Source organism: Protopterus annectens, chromosome 4.part0 (genome assembly GCF_019279795.1).
Source record: "Protopterus annectens isolate FY-2018-M chromosome 4.part0, PAN1.0, whole genome shotgun sequence".
In the NCBI taxonomy this organism is placed as follows: domain Eukaryota; kingdom Metazoa; phylum Chordata; order Ceratodontiformes; family Protopteridae; genus Protopterus; species Protopterus annectens.
The window spans coordinates 743,634,474-743,656,648 of NC_056733.1; the positions used below are offsets into that span (position 1 = coordinate 743,634,474).

The window sequence follows — 22,175 nt, forward strand, 5'->3', positions numbered from 1 at the left end:
ACCTAACAATATAGGATGACTCTTGTTAGTAGGTTACTGCCTTAGCCTTTTGAGCCTCCTATATTTATTACCCAATATATACTCTCTCTCTCTCTCTCTCCATATATATATATATATATATATATATATATATATATATATATATATATATATATATATATTCACTTTATAATCCCAAAATACCGAAATATCGAATTTCAGTATCTCGAGACTATAAAACCGAAATCTCAAAACCACAAAATATAAAACCACGAACGTCACAAAAACAATACACCACACAAACACACCTACCTCCCGACACTACAACAAACCAAACCAACACACACGAACACAACAAAACTAATACACACACACACACCCTACTTATATATACTAACTCCGAGGTTGCACTAAAAACCAGAAGACAGTAAACCCACTGCCACACATTCTAAACCCCCCTTACACAAACACACATCACATACATACAAACACTCTCAACACACTCACACTCTTACCTACCTACCTTAACCCACACCTAAAACTCCCCAGCAAACTCACACACATACAAACCCTCCCCAAAACCCTTAAAAAACATTACACTTGCCAAATGCGCCATCACCACTGTAGGTTAGAGATTTCTACATTCAACATTCTGAAGATTCGTGCAACTGCAGATTCAACACTTTGGTTTCGAGACACTGAAATTCGATATTTCAGTATTTAGAGATTCCAAAGTGAAACCATAAGTGTGTGTATATGCACACACATATATGTAAACAAATATAGAGTGAGAGAGAGATAAATTAGAGTTTGATTCCACAAGTCTCAATTTGCATGCAAGTCCTAGAAACTCACTTAGGTCAGACCAAAATTCATGTCATCTATGACTGCAGTCACAAGTACTTAGCAATCCTTTTTGTGTGTTATTCCTTTGTTAACTGACAAGACCCATTAAACACAAAAGCCTCTTTACAGAGGTTTACCTGGAACACTGGCTTGGGTAAGCGAGTCATTCATAGACACACTGCATGCATTTTGTAGTTTTCAGTGTCAGACTTGAACCGAAAGAAGTAGCTTGTTTGTAAACCATTGCCTTAACATACCATCACGTGGTTGACAAACAAAATAAAATATACTTTCCCATATTAGTAACCAGCCCTCTTGTTAAAATCAGTACTACACATCCAAAGAAACCAGCAGATTATAATAAACAGCAAATGGCAGATGTATTACTACCATCTGCTTTTCAAACAGTTTTGTGAAAGCTAAAAAGGGTAATTTGACTATCAAAGCAAGTGACATGAATCAAAGTACAGCAATAATTACAATTTAACCAGATGGCTCCTTTAGCAGTATTAAGAAATTATGTACTCACCATAACATTCCATGTTTGTTGCCCATCTCGCCTGTATTCTTGCTGATTGGGTTTGGAACCAAGCATCGGTTCTGACTCAGCCTAATACAAAAGTTCAAGAGCTTCCAGTGGCTCGAGGCTAACCCCCTATCCCATGATGCAACGGGTAGGTTACCCAGATCTTGTTTGCAGGCAAAAGCAATAGTAGTAATACAAACTATTCGTAATAACAGGTTGTGAAACTGTAGAAGGAGGCAATCAGAGACTCCAAAACCAATATAACTATATGCATATACATATATATCTCTCTCTCTCTCATATATATATATATATATATATATATATAAAACAGTCCACCCGGTCCTCCAGGAATGAAGGAGGGGGAAGGTGGGTAGGATGCAAGAATATAGGCAAGATGGACAACAAATATGGGATATTATGGTGATTCTTAATGTTATGTTGTCTGATCTTGTCTTAATTCTTGCTGGTTGGGACAACATCCCTAGCACCTTTATCCAGGGTGGTTCAGGAAAACAAGCTCCGGGAAGGCCACATCTACTTTGTAATGAGGTATGAGGCCTCACCCATGTACCAGAGAACATATCTCTGTCATGAGGTCAGTGTCTTCCATTATGACCTCCCCCTCTGCCCCTGAGGGAGGTGTCACCACGCGCATCAGAAAAACCTTTTTGGGACTTGTGGAACCACATTTTACCACCTTTCTGACCTTTGGGATAAGCTCTGGATGGGGCTGAAAAACAGACTCCAACGGCAGGCAAGGCTTTCCCTTCCTGCTTGCACCTGGTCAACGTTTCTTTCACCTTTGGTCCAAAAAGGGAAGAACCATCAAAGGGGAGGTTGGTGACGGAAGACCTGAAGGATTCAGGAAAGTTGCAAAGACGCATCCAGGAATGTCTCCTTAGGGAAATTCCTGTTGCTGCTGCCCTGCTCACTCCATCAGCTGTATATGAAATCAGTCTCATGGAGGAGGTGACAACTGAGTTGAGGGTGGAGAGCTGTGAGGAATTCTTGTCTGTGGTCCCCGGAGCTACAGTACCCTGAAGGTTATCTCCTAGCTCTTTGAGGAGATCCCTTTGAAGCTTCATAAAGTGGGTCAGGTAATTCAATAGGGTAAAGGCCGCTGAAGAAATAAACACGCTTTCTATATCTGTCCATAGTCTGAGAATCTTTATTGGGAGGATGAACAGATGAGGAGGTTTACGATAACCCCTTAGTGGCTGCCACCACCATCATCGCATCTACAGGGACGCCCTTGGTTAGGAACTCTTTCTCAGTAGGGGCAGTGATAAATTTAATGGGCCTCCACAGAACAGGCTCCACTGTATCAGGGGAAGTCCAGGCCTTACGAGATATAACATTAAGTAATTGGTCATAAGGGGGAGTCAACCAGGAGTTGGAAAGGCGAGACCCAAAAGCCTCCAGGTATACAGATTCATCCTCTGAATGGGTGGTGGGCTTCTAACCACCCCTCTGTTTCAAGATCTCAAGGATGTCAGCAAATGAGACATCCTCAGAGGGGGACCGTGGGTACCCTTCTGAATCATCCAGATCGGTATCTGAAGTGACAGACTCAGGGGAGTCTATGTGCTTCCCTCTTGCACAGTCTCTTTCGAGGGACTTCCTCAGAGAGATACTTTGGTGAAGTTTCAGAGGAGACGATGCCATCAGCAGGGGCTTCCTGAGGTTCTGGGTCTCTACGCTTGGGAGGAGGAGGTGATGATGAGACCAATACTGGCACCTGGGAGGGAAGAGAAACTGGGCCTAAGAATGGAGTGGCCTAGGGTGACAGCACCCTCTCCATCAGTTCAAAATCACCCTCCCTTCACCCTGAAGAGATTCCCTACTCTGGATAGGCAGAGGGCCAGCTCCAAGGCAGAGTGGGTGGCTCAGAAGCCGATGTAGGAGCAGAGCGCAACCTTGCAGAGGCACCGAGGGGTACAGTCAGATCGGACAACTGTCTGTGCCGACACCCCTCCCCAGACCCGAAAGGGTGAGCATCGGTTCTCAGACCCCCACAAAATCCAATGTACCCGAAGAGGTCAGAGCAGATGCCGGAACAGACGATCCTAAAGGAGGTCCCTGTTTTGATGGTTCCATTACTATCAGACCCACAATCTCTGGCTCTGAGACCACAAGCTGGGTCAGAGGAGGAATTGAAGATGGTGCTTTGGCCGGTCCTGATTCCTTTGGGATCGATGACAAAATTTTTGCCACTGCCTGTGTTCAAAGCAGCCTCTTCACCACCCGCTCCACATCATCATCAGATACACTCCTGGAGGAACGGGAGGATAAAGAAAGAGATTTAGCCCTCTCCAAAATGGGTGATCTCAAAATTGGAGTGATCGGCTCCAAGATAGGAGACCGTGTCCTAATCGAAAACTCTACCGGTTCCGTAGACACAGATGGGGCCGAAGAGGTTGACCTTGACTTGTCGGAACACTGAGTTTTCGGTTCTGATGTGGTAATTTTCCTAGGTGGCCACGAAGCTGGATTCTCACTGGCAGGTCTTTTGGATCCTTTTGAGTGGGAAGTAGAGGGAGAAGTAGGCTTGGAGCTCTGAGAAACCTCTAATGACTCCTGAAAAGGATCTTTTAACAAACCTCTCACCATTAATTTATTTCTTCACTCTTGAAGAACCCTGCTGCTGAAACCATGGCAAACTGTACAAGGGTCTTGCAAATGGATGGCATCAAGACAATACACACAGTCAGTGTGTCCATCCATAAGAGACATTTTTTGTGTACACTTATTACATTTTTTAAACCCTGATTGCCTCGCTTCTTTTGGGTCCTTGTCTTTCTCTTTCAACAATGCTAACTAGCAAAAAGATAGCAATAAATTTAACTAAAATAATAACACTTCTAGACTTATAAATATTATAGAAAAAATTAAAAAAAAATGGCTCTAACACACAATGAAGCCTACTAACTAGTCACACTATGCAAGAAAAAATAACCAACACACTGCAAGGGATTTAAAGGAAAGGTAGCAAAACCGCCAAAGGATGGCATTAACTATTTCAAATACACTATCTAAAAGGAACACTACAGCTAATTTAACGACAAGACACCAACAATCCTCTGAGAAAACTGAGATAAGTATTCAGAAGGGAATCCTCTAACTTAAAACAGATTTTCCGGATAAGAAAAACAAAAGTAATAACACGGGGAAGGCGAGCGGCCTTCTAAGTTAAAAGGGCCACTGAGAGCCCTCTAACTTAAATGGGTCTCGCACAAGAACAAGAGAGGAAAACACATGCTAGAGACTACAAACAGGGGTTTCTAACTCTATTGCACACTACAGAAAAAAGATTTTATCTGAAAACTTTTGAAAAAAGTATATCAAATACTACTTAGCCAATGAGCCAGTCAGAAGACATCCCGGTCACTTGGCAAACGACATCTGGGTAACTTACTCAGTGAATCATGGGTGGCGAAAGCCAGGAACCTTTTTGGCTAGGCTTATTATATGCCTCAGGGCCAATAGCCTAGTACCTACCTATGAACCTATGGGATAGGGGGTTAGCCTTGAGCCAGTGGAAGCTCTCGAGCTTTTGTATTAGGCCGAGTAAGAATCAATGCTCAGTTCCAAACCCAACCAGTACGAATTAAGGTAAGATTGGACAACATAACATCATTTGTTTCATCTTAGGGTTTGTATAAATAGAAAGCCCTCTTTCCCATTTTATGCAAACTGGAATGCCCCCAGTACATTTTCAGACAGGTTTCTCACAAGGTATTCTCATACTCCAATTCATTGGCACCATTAATAATGATCTGCACTGTGCCAGCAGTAAATTGTAAATTTGTAAATTACCACAACAGAAGAGCTTTGAGACTGTGAACTAGAACTGGTCTTATATTCACCAAAATTAATCAAGCAGCTTGTTTGCCCCATCAACTGAAGGGTCCCCTGTGCAAAACTTACTGGTCATAAGCCACGACTCCTTCAGCATTAGACAGAATGAGTCACATATAAAAGCAGCATTACCTTGACAACTGTCATTTATTTCCATGTGAAATGTACAATCTAAACTAAATGCAACCACTGGCATCTCTAAAACTGTAAGCACACAATATCTATAAATAGAACTTGGTCTGATGGAATCCAGGTATCTATAAGAGTTTCATTCCCAAAGATCTAATTTTTCATTTAGTACCTCTCAAACGTCTCAAAATTGTACAGTCTTTTTTCAGAGGGGATTCATCCAGCAGTATTAGAGCTCATTATACAATAAAGCACCATTCGCATTCAAAAATGTAAATGCAGATTGGGCATCCCAATCAGCATGCCCATTGTAAATCAAGCTTATCTCAATACAAAGAAGTCCACTACACTTTTGATGGATAACTGTTCTTTCTACTGAGATACGCTCATTATTATAACTGCATTTAGCAAAGCACTGGACAAAATATTAGAAAAATCAGGGACGTTTAGCAAAAGTCTGAATAGCTGAGATATGGTTACCACTAGCGCAAACAAATGTGCTGCTAGTAGCCACAACACTCTTGTACATACATAGGCAGAATGTCTCTGATTTCTTCATTTTTTTTAATAAAACATTATCAGAATTTTTAATCACACACAACTATCCTGCCCAAACTATCTGAAAATAGCAGCTCAATCTAAATTATGGCAGCAAGGATTCAAATGTGTCATATTGCACAAATATCTCAATTTCTTTAGTTGTGAAATCTGGAGAAACCAAAAAGTAATGGCAAACAATGGATGAAAATCATGGACAGTTTTAAAATATCACTTTAATTCACATAAAAAACTCATAGAAGAACAGGTTTTCCTCAACATATATTTTAAATGAACAAGGTAAGGGGAGCTGAACCTGGGAGAAGTACAGCCTCACTGAAACCAGGGAGGTATAAAATGCAGTTAAGTCAAACTCCTAGATAGTAACACTGAATGGATCCGGTGAACCAGGATCATTGGGCTGGAAAGTCCTGCCAAGTCCTTAGGTCAGATCTTTGGAGTGTATCAGACCTTTTAAATGGGATCACAAAATCTCAGCCAGAGAATTTAAACCTAGTAATAGAGTTTAAACCCAGCGAAATCTCAGACAAACAGTGGAACCTCTGTGAAATTGCAGTGGAATCTCAATGGACCGTGACTAGGGAAAGCCTCGGGGGGGCCAGTAAATCTCAGTAGACAAGTAAATCTCAGTAGAAAAAATCTCAGTAAATCTATCATGCAAGAAAGGCTGGTAGACTCCTCTCCTCTAATCTGGGGCTCTTTATTCTGCACACCAAAGCGTTGTCCCAGTAAAAGTATTTAAGAGTACGGCTAAACATATATTTTCTGAATAGTGCAGTGAGAGAAACCTCTGAAGCTCTCTACACCACCTTCATGCTGTTGACATATAAAATATAATAACAATGCCCATTCCAGCTATTACACTTGTTTAATGTAACAGCAGCTTCCTATCTGCTACATTTTTTTTTTTTTTTATGAGCATTCCTTTAGCAGTTTAAATCAGAGGCAGACTATGTAAAATTCATTCTTGGATTTCCAAGAGATTTGTCACACCCCTACAAACATCAATGTGCATTTGCTGAACAAATAAAAGGACGGAACTCTAATGTCTGGCATTATGTGTTGACTTTAATTTCCCATCATTTACTACAAATTGAAAATGGTATAAAGGACAGAGCAAACTATATCAGGCAAAATCAAGAACGTTCTGCAAAATCAGAAACAGTTGAGAAAGATGCCTTTCTGAAACGCAAGTACAGTTTTTAACAATCTGAAACTGTTTAAATTTTACAAAAACCTATACCTTTCAACTGTCCCTAAACATCCCTGATTCTGGTTTATATTTGTTGCTCTGTTCCCTATAAGAGGTACACACTTTTAGCATGTGCAGTGCATCTCTAGGATGCCCCAGACTACCACAAGCTGATGGGAGATCACTAAATTCCTTTTACATAATAACATTATTTAGAAAAAGATAATTTTTTTTCTTAAATAATGCCATTTTATAACAGCAATAATCCACTTGTATGTAAGTAACACAGGATTTACCCAGCGCTAGCGTTTATTCACTTGGGCTATGCCTTAATGATCAGACCATGCAACTGTAAGCAAATCCTGCATTACCCACACCCAGTTGTGGATTACTGCTAAATTAACATCTCTGAGCTGTGGAAAATTATACCCCTATCAGCCTACATACATCTTTACATTCCAGAGAATTTTCTGAAAAAATTAAGTTAAAAAATATGAGCCAAACAAATGTAAATATCTTGTGAACAGTAAATGCTGTTAAAGTATAAACAGCAACGTTATCAGCAAAATGCCTTTGCAGTGATAACGGTATATTCACAGTCTTTACAGCAATGCTGTAATACATTATAATGAAGATAAAAACCCAGGATTATATTTCTCACTGAAGTTTCACAAACAACTTTTTAAATTTTGAAATAATCTAGACAGATATTGCCCAAAGACTTTTGTTCAGCCAAACCTGAGATTTCACAAGACTGTTAAGTAATTCCCTTTGAGTACTTGTTTATATAAAAATATGTTTGACAGCATAAATAATGATATAAATCACATCGAATGTCATTCAGGAAGTGCAACCTGTAGTGCAAATGTGAATGACAATGTTCTTCATCACCTTCTAAGACTTTCAATAAAACTTTCTGCTTTAATGAAGCCGATCAAGCAAAAAAAAACTAAACACATTTTCAGAACATCTCCATAACCCAATAATTTAGAACACACAAAACTATGTACATCTTTAAAAATAAAGTTTAACCCTCTAGATAGGAACAATTACCCCAAAATAACAGCTGTACCCACAGGCATTACCTAACCTAAAATTAAGGTTACCCATGCTAAAGCACGTTACAACCCAAGTTCCCACTTAAACTGATTGCCTTCTGTTCTTCTCTTATCTCTCCTTCCCTCCCCAATGTGAAAAGCAGCTTGTATGTTTTTAGAAAACACTGACTTTTAACCTTAAGAAAAAGTACATTGGCTATCTTAGTATTAAGGCTGCTAGGAAAGCTGCTATCTCTTACTCACTTCCAATACTTTAAAACTTGATTTTTAAATGAACTGCTTGCCTTTGTACTTTAAATTTTGCATTTCCCTCAACGAAGAACATTCAGAGCTCTCAAGATTAATTGCTTGTACCTGCATACAGCTCATCTCCATGGAGACATAGTCAGCAAAGAGGGAAAAAACTGAAAACTATGCAGATGCATAAAGGAATCTTTGTCAGTTTCAGAAAAAATGTCTAAATACTTTTAGTTGCCCACTTTTTGACTTCCACTGAATACTTGTTAATTGAAAAAAAAACAAGCTAATAACACTGCATATGCAAGAAACTCAGCACCTCTCATGGCTTTCATCATTTTGTCTTATTTTTTCAAGCCTACTTGCTTACAAATACACTTGTTTAATCAAGTCAAGGGCATTAATCTAGACACCCACATTTGCAAATATAAGAGAAACCATCTCAACTCTACATATAACATAATCAGTGTATTTTGCACATCAACCCCACCTCAGCATGTTTTGTCAAGCCTTTCTTCTCTTATTACATTGTAAAGCCTATAATTCTTACAGCTAAAACAATACTTGTTTACTTTAATATGTTTAACATGTACAATCACTGAAAAGCCTCACTCCTCATTTAATAGCCATAACTACATACTACACAAAACTGCTTTGCTATATAACATGCAGATGATACCATGGAATGTTTTATACAAATACTATTAAGAATAAAACTTGTTTTACTTATAGTTACTCGGGTTCATAGGTGTTTACTAGGCTAATGACCACAAGGGCCTTTTTAAGCCTGGCCATGCATTATTTCCTTTCATTGTCTTTCTAAACGCTAATAGCATAAGTGGGGTACACTCTTTACAGTCCACCCACAAGTTTAACAAAGTCAATAAAAGTCCAGTCTTTCTCAGACTCTTTTTCTTGCAAACCCATACTTCACAAATGTGACTGATGCCTTATAAGCTCACATTTATTCACTAATTTTAGTGTTGCTGGCCTTCTTCTGGATCACCTCCATCTCCCAACATCAGACTCTGGTTCAAATCCAAGGTGCTCCTGATTCTTCTAGTCAACTCCTATTCTTTTTTCCGCATCTCAAGCATTTTTCTTTGGCACACTTGAAAGGGTTTCATTGGCAGAGTCTCTCTACAAGCTTTATTGTCATAAGAAGTGTGCCAAAGAAAAATGCTTAAGATGCAGAAAAGAGCATAGGAGTCCCCTTTTGCTTTATGGGTCACTTTTTGTTGGATAAACTTTTTTATTTCCTCCTTAGCCTATTCTGCATCACAAATGTCTTTGATCCTCCAGGAAAAAATAATAGTATTAATTACATTACTGAGAGTGCCAAAGCTCAGAAAGAAACTTGGGAGGAAGATGGACCAGCAAAGTCCTCTAGGAAGCCATGAAGGGTGGCCCTAGCAAAACTTGCTCTACCTCTGGAGATTCCATCCAACTTGTAGTGTTTGGTAAATGTATGCACAGAAGTCCAGGTAGCTGCCACAAGAATAGAGTTAGTATCCAAACCCTTGAAAAAAAGTACTAGAAGAAGCCACAGTCCTAAAAGAATGAGCCTTAATAGAACAAGGAAGGCTCTTACCATGAATGGAATAATAAAGCCAAGAAGAAATAGTTTGCTTGGATATAGCTAGTACTAAGGATCTAGAATCAAAGGAAACAAAGAGCTGATCAGACTTCCTAACATTTTTGCTCTTATCCAAATAAAATCTGAGTTGCCTGTGCACATCCAACTTGTGCAGCACCTTTTCATTGGCAGATTGTGGAGAAGGGAAAAAAAAGTGTGCAAGTGAATAAACTGATTAAGGGAGAACTCATTCAATGCCTTGGGCAGAAAAGAAGGATTGGTATGAAGGACACCCTGTCCTTATGAAAAAACAAAAAAAGGAGGACAAGCCATAAGGGCTTGAAGCTCAGACACCCACCTGGCAGAAGGGCCAACAAAAGAACAGTCTTACAAGAGCAGTGTTGCTAGGAAGCTGAAGCTTCAGGCTAAAAAGGAGCCCAAGTCAATTTTTTAAAAACAAAATTAAGATCCCTGGGAGGAGGAACAGGCTTCCTGGGAGAAATAACAGGAAGGACACATTTAAGGAATTGTTTAGCGTTAAATCTAGATGTGAAAAGATAAAGGCAGACAAGAAGAGACAGCTGATAAGTGGGCCTTAACAGAAGATAAGCCAACCCAGCATTGAGCAACTCAAACAGATATGAGAGAACCAAAGGAACATCCCTAGAAAGTGGATACAGGTTAAGAGAAAGACACTAACCTGAAAACCTCTTCCATCTGGATATGTACGGTTTCCTAGTATTGGAGTTCCTGGCCTCCTGCAGGACCCTAAGCATGTCATCAGAAAAAGAGGTGTCTGTGGAATCAAAATCCTATCACCCACAGTGTCAGTTGAGGAGTGGACAGGTGGGGATAGATGAGAGATCCCTTGTCCTGTGTGAGTAGGTCCACCCTGTAAGGTAACTTGTGATGACTGCTCTTGGCTAAATGCAGAAGAAGAGGGAACCAACTGTGTCTCAGCCAAAAAGGAGTCGCATATAACACTTTGAGAGCATCCTGTTGAATTTTGAACAGGACTTCTGGAATGGGGGGAAGGGGAGGGAAAGCATAAAGAAACATCCCCTTCCAAGCAAAAGACATGGCATCCACCTTCCAAACCAGATGGCCTGGGATACTAGCACAAAATAGAGGAAGTTGTCTGTTCAGAGGGAAGGCAAAATATCTATTTGAGGAGTAACCCACTAGTGGACAATGTCCAGAAACACATCCCTGTGAAGCATCCATTTGTGGGATTGAGTTAAGACCTACTCAGTGTGCCTGCTACAATGTTTTGACCTAAGAGAATGTAAACTGCCTGAAGAGTCACTTGGTAATGGATAGCAAGATCCCACACTAGGAGTGCCAACCAGCAAAGAAGAGAAGATTGTGTCCTCTTTTGTTTGTTTATATACCACATCACTGTGGTATTGTCTGTAAATACTTTGAGAAGTCCTGGGGAGAAGAGAAGATGAAAAGCCTGTAGCACCAGCAGAAGAGCTCTCATCTGTTTGACTTTGATGTGCTCTTTCTGTTGAAGAGGTGACCACAACCCTGCATCTTTAGGAAGCCAGAAGTTGCTCACCATCCCATGTCTGAAACATCTGTGAACGGCTTCTGAGAGGGAAGAGGAGGATGAATGGAAAGCCCTGGATATAGAGACAACTGTTGGATCCACCAGTGAAGTTCCTTCTTGAGACAAGGTAGAAGGAGAACTACAGATTCTAGGTGATGTGCACGTTGAAACCAAACTGATTTGAGAAACCACTGAAACTTTCTCATGTGGAGTTTGGCCAGAGGGAGCATAAGGATGGTGGATGCCATAAACCCCAGAGCTCTCAGAAATCCCCTGGCTGTTATAGAGGCCAGAGGAAGAAGCGTTTGAAATTAGGAAATGAGTGTTAAGACCATGGTAGGAGGCAGAGATGCCAGCACAGGCACAGTCTGAATCCTGTACCCCAGAAATATATGGTTTTGAGAAGGAGTCAGAAAAGACGTCTTGACGTTTATTGTGAACCCCAGGTTTGCAGAAGAGAAATGGCAAAGTGAAGATTTTGCAACACATCTTTGGAGAAGATGCCTGAAAAAGAAGGTTGTCTAAGTAAGGAAATACTTTGACCCCCTGAATCCTGCAAAAAGCAATCACAGGAGCAAGACATTTGGTGAATACCTTGGGGCAGTAGAAATGTCAAAGGGAAAAGCAGGAAACTGAAAATACAAGGAAGCAATAGAGAAATGTAAAAACTTCCTGAAAACGGGAACGATTGGCATAAGGAGATAAGCATCCTTGAGATCCAGAGACACCATACAAGACAGAGGAAACAAATTCCGAAGGGATAACATTTGAAAGGAGGGCATCTTCAGAAAAGTGTTCAGATGTGAGAGGTCTAGAATTGGTCTCCAAGTATCATCTTTTCTGGGTACTAGAAACATCCTGGAGTAAAACCCCTTTCCCTTTAGGACACAGGCATCTCTTGAATAGTACCTGGAGTCAAAAGGTCCCAAAGCTCCTCTGGAAAGAAGGAGAGTTATTCCTGAGGAGGATGAAGAATACCCATAAAATGGGTAAGGGATTTCTAAACCATGAAATACCCCTGGTGAATAATGGACAGGACCCAGGGATCCCGAGAAAACTGTAGCAAAACAGAGAGAGAGAGAGAGAGAAAGGCAAAGTGAGAGAGAGGAAAGTGGCTGGGAAGAACAGGATAGTCAGACAGCACATGGTTTATCTGGAAAAGGAGACTTCTGAGGCACATACGTCTGAGTAGCCTTAGCAGTAGGAGCCAGCTTGCCACCCTTCTTACCCTTAGGAGGAGGAGGATGAGATTGCCTGCAAAAAAAAGGTTAGCTTATTGGGGTAGTTTCTCTGAAATTTACACACAGAAGAAACAAACACACATTTAAGTTCTTGTAAAGGCTTGCCCTTATCCTGAAGGGACTTAAACATAGCAGCAGCAGCTTCAGCAAACAAGTGTTTGTTATCAAGAGGGACATCCATCAACTTAGCCTTAATATTATCAGGCAAAGGTTGAAACTGAAGTCAAGAATACCTCATCACTGACCCAAAAGCAGTAGCCCTAGAAGGTGCATCTGCTGCATTATAACTACACGATGGAATGATGAGCTTCCTGGGAGGAAGTCCCTAACAAGGAAAGAGCAGAAGTTTTATCCTCAGAGTCTGAAGATCAGAAATAACCTGATAGGCCTGGGACAGGAGAGCCAACAAATACCTGGACATATTGGTCTGATATTTAACAGCCCTAAAAGTCAAGGCTGAAGTATAAACCTTCTTTCCTAGCCTTTCTATGGTCCTGCTATCTTTATCAGAGGGCAGTAACTTGGAAGAAGGAAGCAACTGTGAGGGCTTGTCAGAAGTTACAGATACCACCAAGGGATCACCAAAGGGACACTTGTACAAAAATTTACAGTTCTCCGGCACCCTATAGAATCTATCAGGTTTCTTGGGAGCAGGGGGCCGAGAGTCTGGAGCCTTAAAAGCATTGGAAAATGCATCCAACAAGGCAGCCAAAACAGGAGGCACAGCAGAAGTTTTAGAAGAATCCACCTGCAGCAACTCATATCATCTTTTATGAACCTCAGAAACCTGAGCACAATCGCATTGAAAAAGCTCCATTATCCTGAATATCATGTCCCAAAAAGAAATCTCTTCAAAGGGAGTATCAAGATTGGAAAATTCCTCTTCCTCTGATCCATAGCCCAAAGGAGAGGGAATCTGAGAAAAGTAAGCAAGTGATTCCTCACCCGAATCCAGCTCCTCTTCAGAGGAAACCTGCTCACAGGGTCTTTTTAAGGGAATTGAGAACCAAGGTGGGGACAGAACAGAAACTCCCTGAGGAGGTTTCAATGTCATCAAAACACTAAACAAGCCCTGAGTGAAGGCCTGCCATTCACTCTGTGGATTCTTAGCAGCAAGAGCATATGTTTAGTCTTTTGCTTTTTCTTCAATGGGATGTCCACCTTATAAAATATGGAAGGCTCTGACCCAGGACAGCATCCAATAATGGTAGTAGGGACTTTTTCTATGACTAATATTTGAGGAACACCCCTAGGCACCTTGGAGATAATCAGCCATGGTTCCCCTGAACATCTGAAACAGATGTTTGCAATGCCTCCTCAGATGTGCTTAACACTGGTTCCCCACTGGCCTCCAACCTAGTTGTGGCAAAGGAATCCAACGATAAAGCTGGGTGAACCTCCAGACTTTCACCCACCTTGGGAGAGACGTCTGGCAATGGCTGAACAGCAGAAGATTCTAACCTAGGCTTCTTGGCCGCCTTCTTCACTGATGGCTATCCCTCAGAGTGGGAAGTTCCCTCCATTGCGTAGCTTAAGATGCTGGTTTTCAAGATAAAAGTGCCAAAGAAGAGAGTCTACTAAGAAGGGTTTTAGGTACAAAGGCCTGACAGATTGAACAGGACGTATGGTCGTGTGAAGTGCCAATCTAAAACAGACGCTGTTCGTGGTGGTCTTTGTAGGGACTCTAACTCCCACACTGGCATTTACCCTTCTTTGATAACATGAAACCCCAGAAGCAACAGTAAAAGAAAGACAAATAAAAAAAAAAGCAAAAAAAAAAAAAACAAACAACGGTGTACTTATCTGCAATGGCTTGGTGAACCAGCAATGAAATGGGCACATTCAGACTGACAATCAAGACATGGCATTTGGATGGGTGGCAAAGAAGTTCTAAGGATGGTAATCTAGATGTCACCTTTCTGCCCTATGCTATACAAGGAGCATACATGTGATGTTCAGTGTACCTTAAAGCAACCTAAAGGCTTTGGTATACTGGCCAGACGTTGGGCTGCCCTTGGCAGGGGATCCCTAATGTAATGAATACTGCGACAGTGATATGGAAGGACACTGATCATTTTTTACAAACACTCTGCTATCTCTGATCTGTAATTCTTTTCCCTTCTCCCACAGTTTTGCCAGGCTCACCTCTTTCCGTTGGCATTATTGCATCTTTATTAATACGAGTCTTGGCTACTTTCTCGTGGGCAGTTTGGAGCATGCACTCAATGTGTCCTTTCAGTTAAATTCTGCTGTGCAAAATACCAGTCCAGTTGCTTATTTACATTTTCATAAAACTAATAGAGTCTATTTCTTCCAGTTTCTCTTGTAGAGAAGAACATATCAGGTTTCTCTGTCTTGTAATTCTACCATTTTTTGAAACTGCTCTTTTTGTCCAATAAACAGCCAGCCTTTTCTTCATTTCAACCTCTGATTTTTGCAGTTTTATCAGTTCATCTGAATAGTTAGTTAAAGCTTCTTCTATTTTTCCAGCCTTTTATTATTTCAGTTGAGTTGAAACCTTCAGTGTTTCACTTATTTTAATTACTTCTGATTGCATTTATTTTTTCCTCTAAATTAATAGAAGCCATCTCTGGTACCTAAGATGAAGCTTGAACTGCATTTTGCTGAAAAGCTGCAAGATTCTTCTCAGTCAGTGTTTTTTCTTCACCCTTTCTAGTTGATTTTCTTTCAGGTTCTCTAAATTTCGGCTTTGCTGGCATCCAGGGGGTGTACTTACTAGCCAATAACTGAATTTTACTCAAACTGGTAGAATTACTAGCTACTTTTCAGTTTCTTTTTCCACACTGTGAGAGATGAAATGTGCCGTCAGTTTGGAGCCAAATCTTTCCTCCTGTACAAACTGCCTCACCATGATTTGAACATTTTAAAAAATGCAAACTTACATAGCTGTGTGTGGCAATTTATTCAAGCCTCTTTTGAATTACTGAACATGTTTTAAAGCATTAAATGGCAGACCAAATATTTATTTGCACATCCTGTTATCAACAATATTTTTTAGCTGTAGGATAAGTAAGCAAGAAAAAATACATTCTGAAGTATCAAGTAAATACGGAGTAAATGCAAGCTCTGTACTTTGCTGGATAGTAAAAAGACCTTTGGTAAGCAAAAGAGCCTAAACTCTAGATGTTAGTGGATCTCAACAGATAAATCTTACCTACATTGTAAGACAGCAACCCTACCCATCATGCACCTCTCAGCTCTCCCTATCCCATTCTAATATTAAGTGAAAAAGCTGAGGAAAATCCAGAAGAAAAGGCAGAGAAGACAAAGGTTAGAGAATGGAAAGACAGTGTATATTAACAAAAAGAAAGCTGCTCCTTACATATTTATTACTATAATTATTATTATGGTAAGTACATAAATTTATACCTGCTAAGAAATTTGAAGACAGAAAGGGAAACTATATTGTAAATGTAATGTTATCAGTAGACAATGAAGTGATTGTCCACCCAAGGGGTACTACAAATATACGTGCAGACAAACTTTGCACTCTCTTAGTAATTAACAAAGACAGATATTGAAGAGCTACAGAGACAAGGGTTAGTGCTTTTTATGGGTTCATAGGTAGGTACTAGGCTATCGGCCCAAGGGCCTAAGTAAGCCTAGCCAACAAGGTTCCCTGGCTTACGGCACCCAAGAAAGTTATTTTCCTGTGCCCCTGTCGAGCAGAGCCACAGAAGTGATCCCTGGGGTCTATTTCCCATCCACTCATCAAGATTTTTCTTGAAGAGTGCTAATGAGGAACTTTGGCTTGACATAGATAGGCAGCTTGTTCCAGAGTATGGGAAGTCTCTGGGACAGGAATCTATCCCTCCAGCATGTCCTGTTTATTGTGGTGACAAGGTTTGGGTCCCTAGAGCGTGTAGCTCGGAGGGATTGGGATTTCTTTAGGTGTAACATGTCCAACAGCTCTGGGTTTGACATAGCTTTATATGTTAGGCAGAGATCACCTCGGAGTAGGCTATATGCTACGGAGTAAAGCTTGAGTTTTTTGAGACGGTCAGTGTAGGGCATCTGTTTGAGGCCCGTAATAGTCTTTGTGAGGTACTTTTGTGGCCTTTCCAGCTGCTGCAGATGTCTTGTGATGTACTTTCCAAAAGGGGTGTTGTACTCTATAATGGGTCTAATGAGTGCCGAGTAGAGGGGAACAATGACCTCTTTTTTCCTGGATGAGAACCCTTTTGTGATGGTGTGTGCCACGTAGAAGGATTTCCTGACTACTGTGGTGATGTGATTATCAAAGGAGACACTAATGTCCACCTGGGTCCCAAGGTCTCATCACACATTCAGCATTAAGTAGACTGCTGCCTATGTGGTAGTTCATGGGTACAGAGTTTTTACCAAAGGAGATGACAATGCACTTTTTGGCATTGAGCTTGAGGCCATGGCTCTGACACCAGGCATGTGTCTCAGTGAGGCCCTTCTGTAGGATGTCCACATCATTTGGGGATTCAACTATGGCTCCTAGTTTGCAGTCATTTGCGAACTTCATTAGCCAAAGGCCTTCTGTGTTAGCCTGTACTTCAGAAAAGTAGATACCAAACAGGATAGGTACCAGTGGTACTCCACGTGTCACTGGTTTGAAGTCAGAGTTGGAGTCTGCAACTTTTACAGTGTGGGTTCTGTCAGTGAGCCAATTGGCAACCCATCTTGTGACGTAGGGATTTATACCTAGTTTAGTGAGTTTAGCTATAATTCCAGAATGGGGAATGGTGTTGAAAGCCTTGGTGAGGTCAAGATAGGCTGTGTGAACCACGTTACCCTCGTCTACAGCTTTGGTGACTGCCTCAAAGAAGTTGATCAGGTTCAGGAGGCATGATCTGCCTTTCACAAACCTGAACTGGGTGGGGTCCAGAATTTGGAGGTTACTAATGTCTTTGTTTATGAGTTCCATGGTGATACGTTCCATGGCCTTAAAGACCAGGCTCGTCAGGCTAATAGGGCGATAGTTCCCGGGATCAGTGGTGGCTCGCCCTTTGTGGAGTGGGATAACTGTTGCTGTGCACCATTCAGTGGGCACAAAGCCTGATGTGAGGCTATGATTGAACATGATGCTTAGGTGGGGAGCCAGTTCATTCTGAAGTTTGTGTAAAATGCAGCCTGAGATGTTGTCCGGTCTCATGGATGCTGTGTTTTTGGCTTTAGAGAGTGCAGTTTTTACCTGTGTAGTTGTGATTACAGGGACTCTGCACTCTTCCTGTACATATATGGGCCCTTTAGGGGGTGTGGGGAGGTAAAGTTATAACTACTTATGACCACTACTGCTACTAATAAAATGAAAACAAGTTACATGGTACTCAACAATCTCTATCAATCATGTGTGACTGCACTGCATTTTGGATCTGATTTCTTTATTTAAGGTTTGGCAATTCCCATTATACTTCGATTTTTGCTCTTGTTGTTATTAATACACTTCCAGTCAATGACTGAAAAAGAGATAAATAAGGTTAATTAGTGGGAGGAGCTGAGAAGCAGTTTTTTTAATTATTTAGAATATTTAACTGCATTCTTAATTAGCTCCAACTGCTGAGACTACCACGGGTGCGTGACTGCACTGGAATTTGGACTGGATTTCTTTATTTAATGGTTGTAATCCATTATATTTTGATTTTTGCTTTTATCATATTATAAGTTGTTTTAAAATTTGTTTTACCTTAAAGTTTTTCTTTCTTGTGGATATTAAAAGTTCTTTCTTACAGTCAGTTAGAAAAAATATTTATCCACCCAATGACTGAAAAGGAAGTAAATTTACAAATTTAGTGGCAACAGCTTTTTTATTTAGGCATTTAACTTCCTTTTTAATAGGTCCATAGGTATACACTGGGCTAATGATCACCAGGACTTTTATAAGACTTGCAGTGCAATCCAACCATACCCCTATGTACCAGGGGAGTTTATTGGGAGAAGGTATGTTAGTCGAGAAGTTTCTAGAGATTATGTGGAGGTATGGTATTTTGGGCATTACTGGTCAAGGTTATGTTTTAATAAGGTTACAGATGGAGTCTGCTTCACAAGGATGGGGAGCCTGTTCCAGAGCATGATGTTCCTCCGAGACACATATCTGTGTCACCTACATGTCTTATTTTTGTCACAAGCAAAATTTAAGTCCTTGGATCTTGTGGTTCTGATGTTGTTCATTTTGCAAAAGTGCAAAAGGTTAATCAGAACACGCCTTGTGTGCCAGGCACAGATTGCCTCTCACTAACCTGTAGGAAACAGAGTTCAGAGATGGGGCATTAAGGTGCAGGACAATGTGTTTATAGCCTGAATTCTCCTAGTAAGGAACCTTTGTGGGTGTTCCATTTGTTACTTATGTCTGGTCAGGTACATGCCGAAAGGGGCATTATATATTCAATGATGGGTCTGATAAGTGCCAAATAAATTTGCACTATGACTTCCTAGGACCTGGATGCTATGCCCTTACTTATAAGTTGGGTAACATAGAATGACTTTTACTACCTTGGCCACATATTGGTTAAAGGCCAGATTACTGACTACATATATTTCCAGATCCCTAACTATCGGGTCAACTCTTAGGAGTGTTTTATCGATAGAGTAATTAGCTTGTGTGGTAGTTTTCTCAAAAGGCACTATAAGGCATTTCTTGGCATTGAGTTTTAATGCATGACTTTGGCACCAGTGTCTGGTTAGACCCTCTTCTAAGATGTTTGTGTCATGGGGGGAATCTATGACATCTTCCAGTTTGCAGTCATCTGTGAAATTGGGCATTCAAAGGGCCTTGACATTAGCCCTTACCTCGAGACATGGATGCAAAATAGGAGCGGTCCCAACACAGTGCCCATGAGGTACCCCACTGGTGACCAGTCTAATAGTGGTAATGGCGTTACCAAACATGACTTCCTGGGTCCTACCCGTGATGCAGTTAGTAATTCAGCAAGTTTTGTAAGGGTTTATGCCCAGTTTGATGAGTGTCTCAACTATACCAGAGTGGGGTATTGTATTGCATGCCTTAGCCAGGTCCAGGTAGGTGGTATGCACCAATTTTCCTCTCAGCCACTGCCTTGGTGACCTTCTCAAAGTCCACCAGGTTTAGTAGGCATGCTCTTCGCTTAACAATGTCAAAATGGGCAGGGTATAGTGTCTGAAGGTTGCCTATGCCTATACTAACCACTTCCATGCTAATTCATAAAAATGAGACTACTGATGACACGTAACTGCACTGGGTTTTGGATTTGATTGGATTTCTTCAATGAAGGTTTAAATACTTCCATTATTATTCTTTTTTTATCTTATTACATTCCAGTTTGTTTTATTTTAAATTTTGTTTACCTTACATTTTTATTGTAGTTTTAGAAGTATTTGGCTAGAGTCCGTTAAAAAAAATATTTTTCTATTCACTGACTGAAAATGAATTAAATTTAACTAATTGGCTGGAGGACCTGAGAAGAGTTCTTATTTAATGTATTCAATTGTTTTCCTATTTAGCAACATGCTGATGTGCGACTGCACTGGATTTTGGATTCTTATTATACTACAGTATTTAACTACATTCTTACTTAGCTGCAAGGGTTGTGAGACTAGTGCTGGTGTGTGACTGTATTGCTGGCTTTTGAGCTGCCAGCCCCTACTGTAAGTTTGGCTGTGGAAGCTCCTTCAAGTCTCATTTCATCTGGTCATTCTACTGGGCTAACCATTTACTTCATATCACCCCATTTACTTAGAGCACACTGTAATTCTCAGAGTATTAATCCCTTTTTTCATCTTACTTTTAAAATGTTTAACACCTGAGACTAGACTACCAATCACTTGAGTGCTTAGAAACTGCTTCTCAGGAATCAGTTTGGGATTAGTGCTTCTGGATTTGCTCCTAGTGATAGAAAGAGCAAATGAACATTACTTCTTAGCCTTCCTAGAAACTACCAGTCAGTGGAAAGCCTGGAAATTGCATCTTAGAAGTCAACTTGAGATTAATGCTACTGTTTTGCTTGTGGTGAGAGGAGTAGAGGGGCATTGATTCCTGATGGTCTCTGACTGGGCAGTGTGTGGGAGACTTCATTGACGGGTCTGGCTGCAGTTATGTGAGAACTTCTTCATGACCTTTGCACAGCTTGGCTTCCTGTTGTGTCCAGCTGCTGTAGGTTTTTGTTCCAGGGCATTTACTAAGAGAAGACTACAGTAAGTCTGCGGAACTCAGCAGTATCTGGGTTAATACTACTTCTTAGGAAGCAACTTGAGGTTAGCATTATTCTTTTTGCTTCTAGTGAGAGAAGGAACAAAAGGTCACTGACTGTTTGCTACGTGTAGCTGTGTTGAGACCTGCACTATCCCCACTACCAGAAAGACAGCACCTTCATTATTCAACTTTATCTACCCTTTGACCCATATTGATAAGCACCTAGAACTTGGATTTGCACTTTCAAACCACCTCTTTAGCCATTTTAGTTGAAATGGGCATCCTGAGATAATGTAGTAACTGTCTCATCTTTACTGACAACCACTAAAACTGACACAGTATATGAAAAATGTAGTTGTATACTGTTACTAGAGGCAAAGCTCTCAAACAAAACTATGATAAATAATGTGCAGACTTGGCAGTACTGCACATTACCACACTAAACCAGACCTACACAGCTCAGACCAAACACATAGCCCTATACATGCTGATCCTCAAACATAACCTGCTTAAAACACAAGGTCCTCCTAAATGTAGCCTAAGAAAGAAACACCGATGCAACATCACTAACACACAACACAGGCAGCATCAACAATGAAATATACATCTAAGAGTCACACTGACTAAATTCAAAACCCTTAAGACAATCCTCAACACAATCCAATAGCCTAGTCATAGTTGACTCCATAGTGAGACACACTGATGCACCACTCGCCAGTCTGTGCAAAGGAAGGAGCACAGCAAGTTGACTAACATGTGCCAGGATTTGCCACATCATGCATACATGGAAGTCCTTGCACCACAAGTACACACATGACACAGTTATAGTGCACATTGGTGGAACTGACTTGAGATGCAACTCCATAGACTACATGAACAAGCTGTCAGAATATCTGTCTGAGGCAGGTATGAACAATCACCAAGAATGATGCCACAACACAAACAGAAGATTATTGACTTCAACAATCAGATTAGTTTCTGGTTTCATTTTAAGGGGGTACAAAATATATCATCCTGAATGGAGATTGCATCCATTCCTACTTGTTTTGCTAGAGATGACCTGCATCTATCAGACAAGCATTTGTATATTGGCTATATCCTGTCCACCTCATAGTGCCTTTTGATGTTTTAGGCTTCTAAAGCTTCCAACATAACACAGAATCTGGATAATGTACAAGTATTGCTGCTCAAATCTAGGAGCCTTAACAAAAAAACTCTAGTCTCTGCAAGCACTTCTTACCTTAGAAAACACTGATATATGCATT

General features: G+C 40.7%; 1 protein-coding gene across 1 annotated transcript in view; it reads right to left on the reverse strand.

Moving 5' to 3' along the window:
• The window catches only part of ARVCF (ARVCF delta catenin family member), a 2,347,833-nt gene that overhangs the window by 1,548,129 nt on the left and 777,529 nt on the right, over positions 1–22,175 (reverse strand). The gene's annotated exons all lie outside the window — the stretch shown is intronic.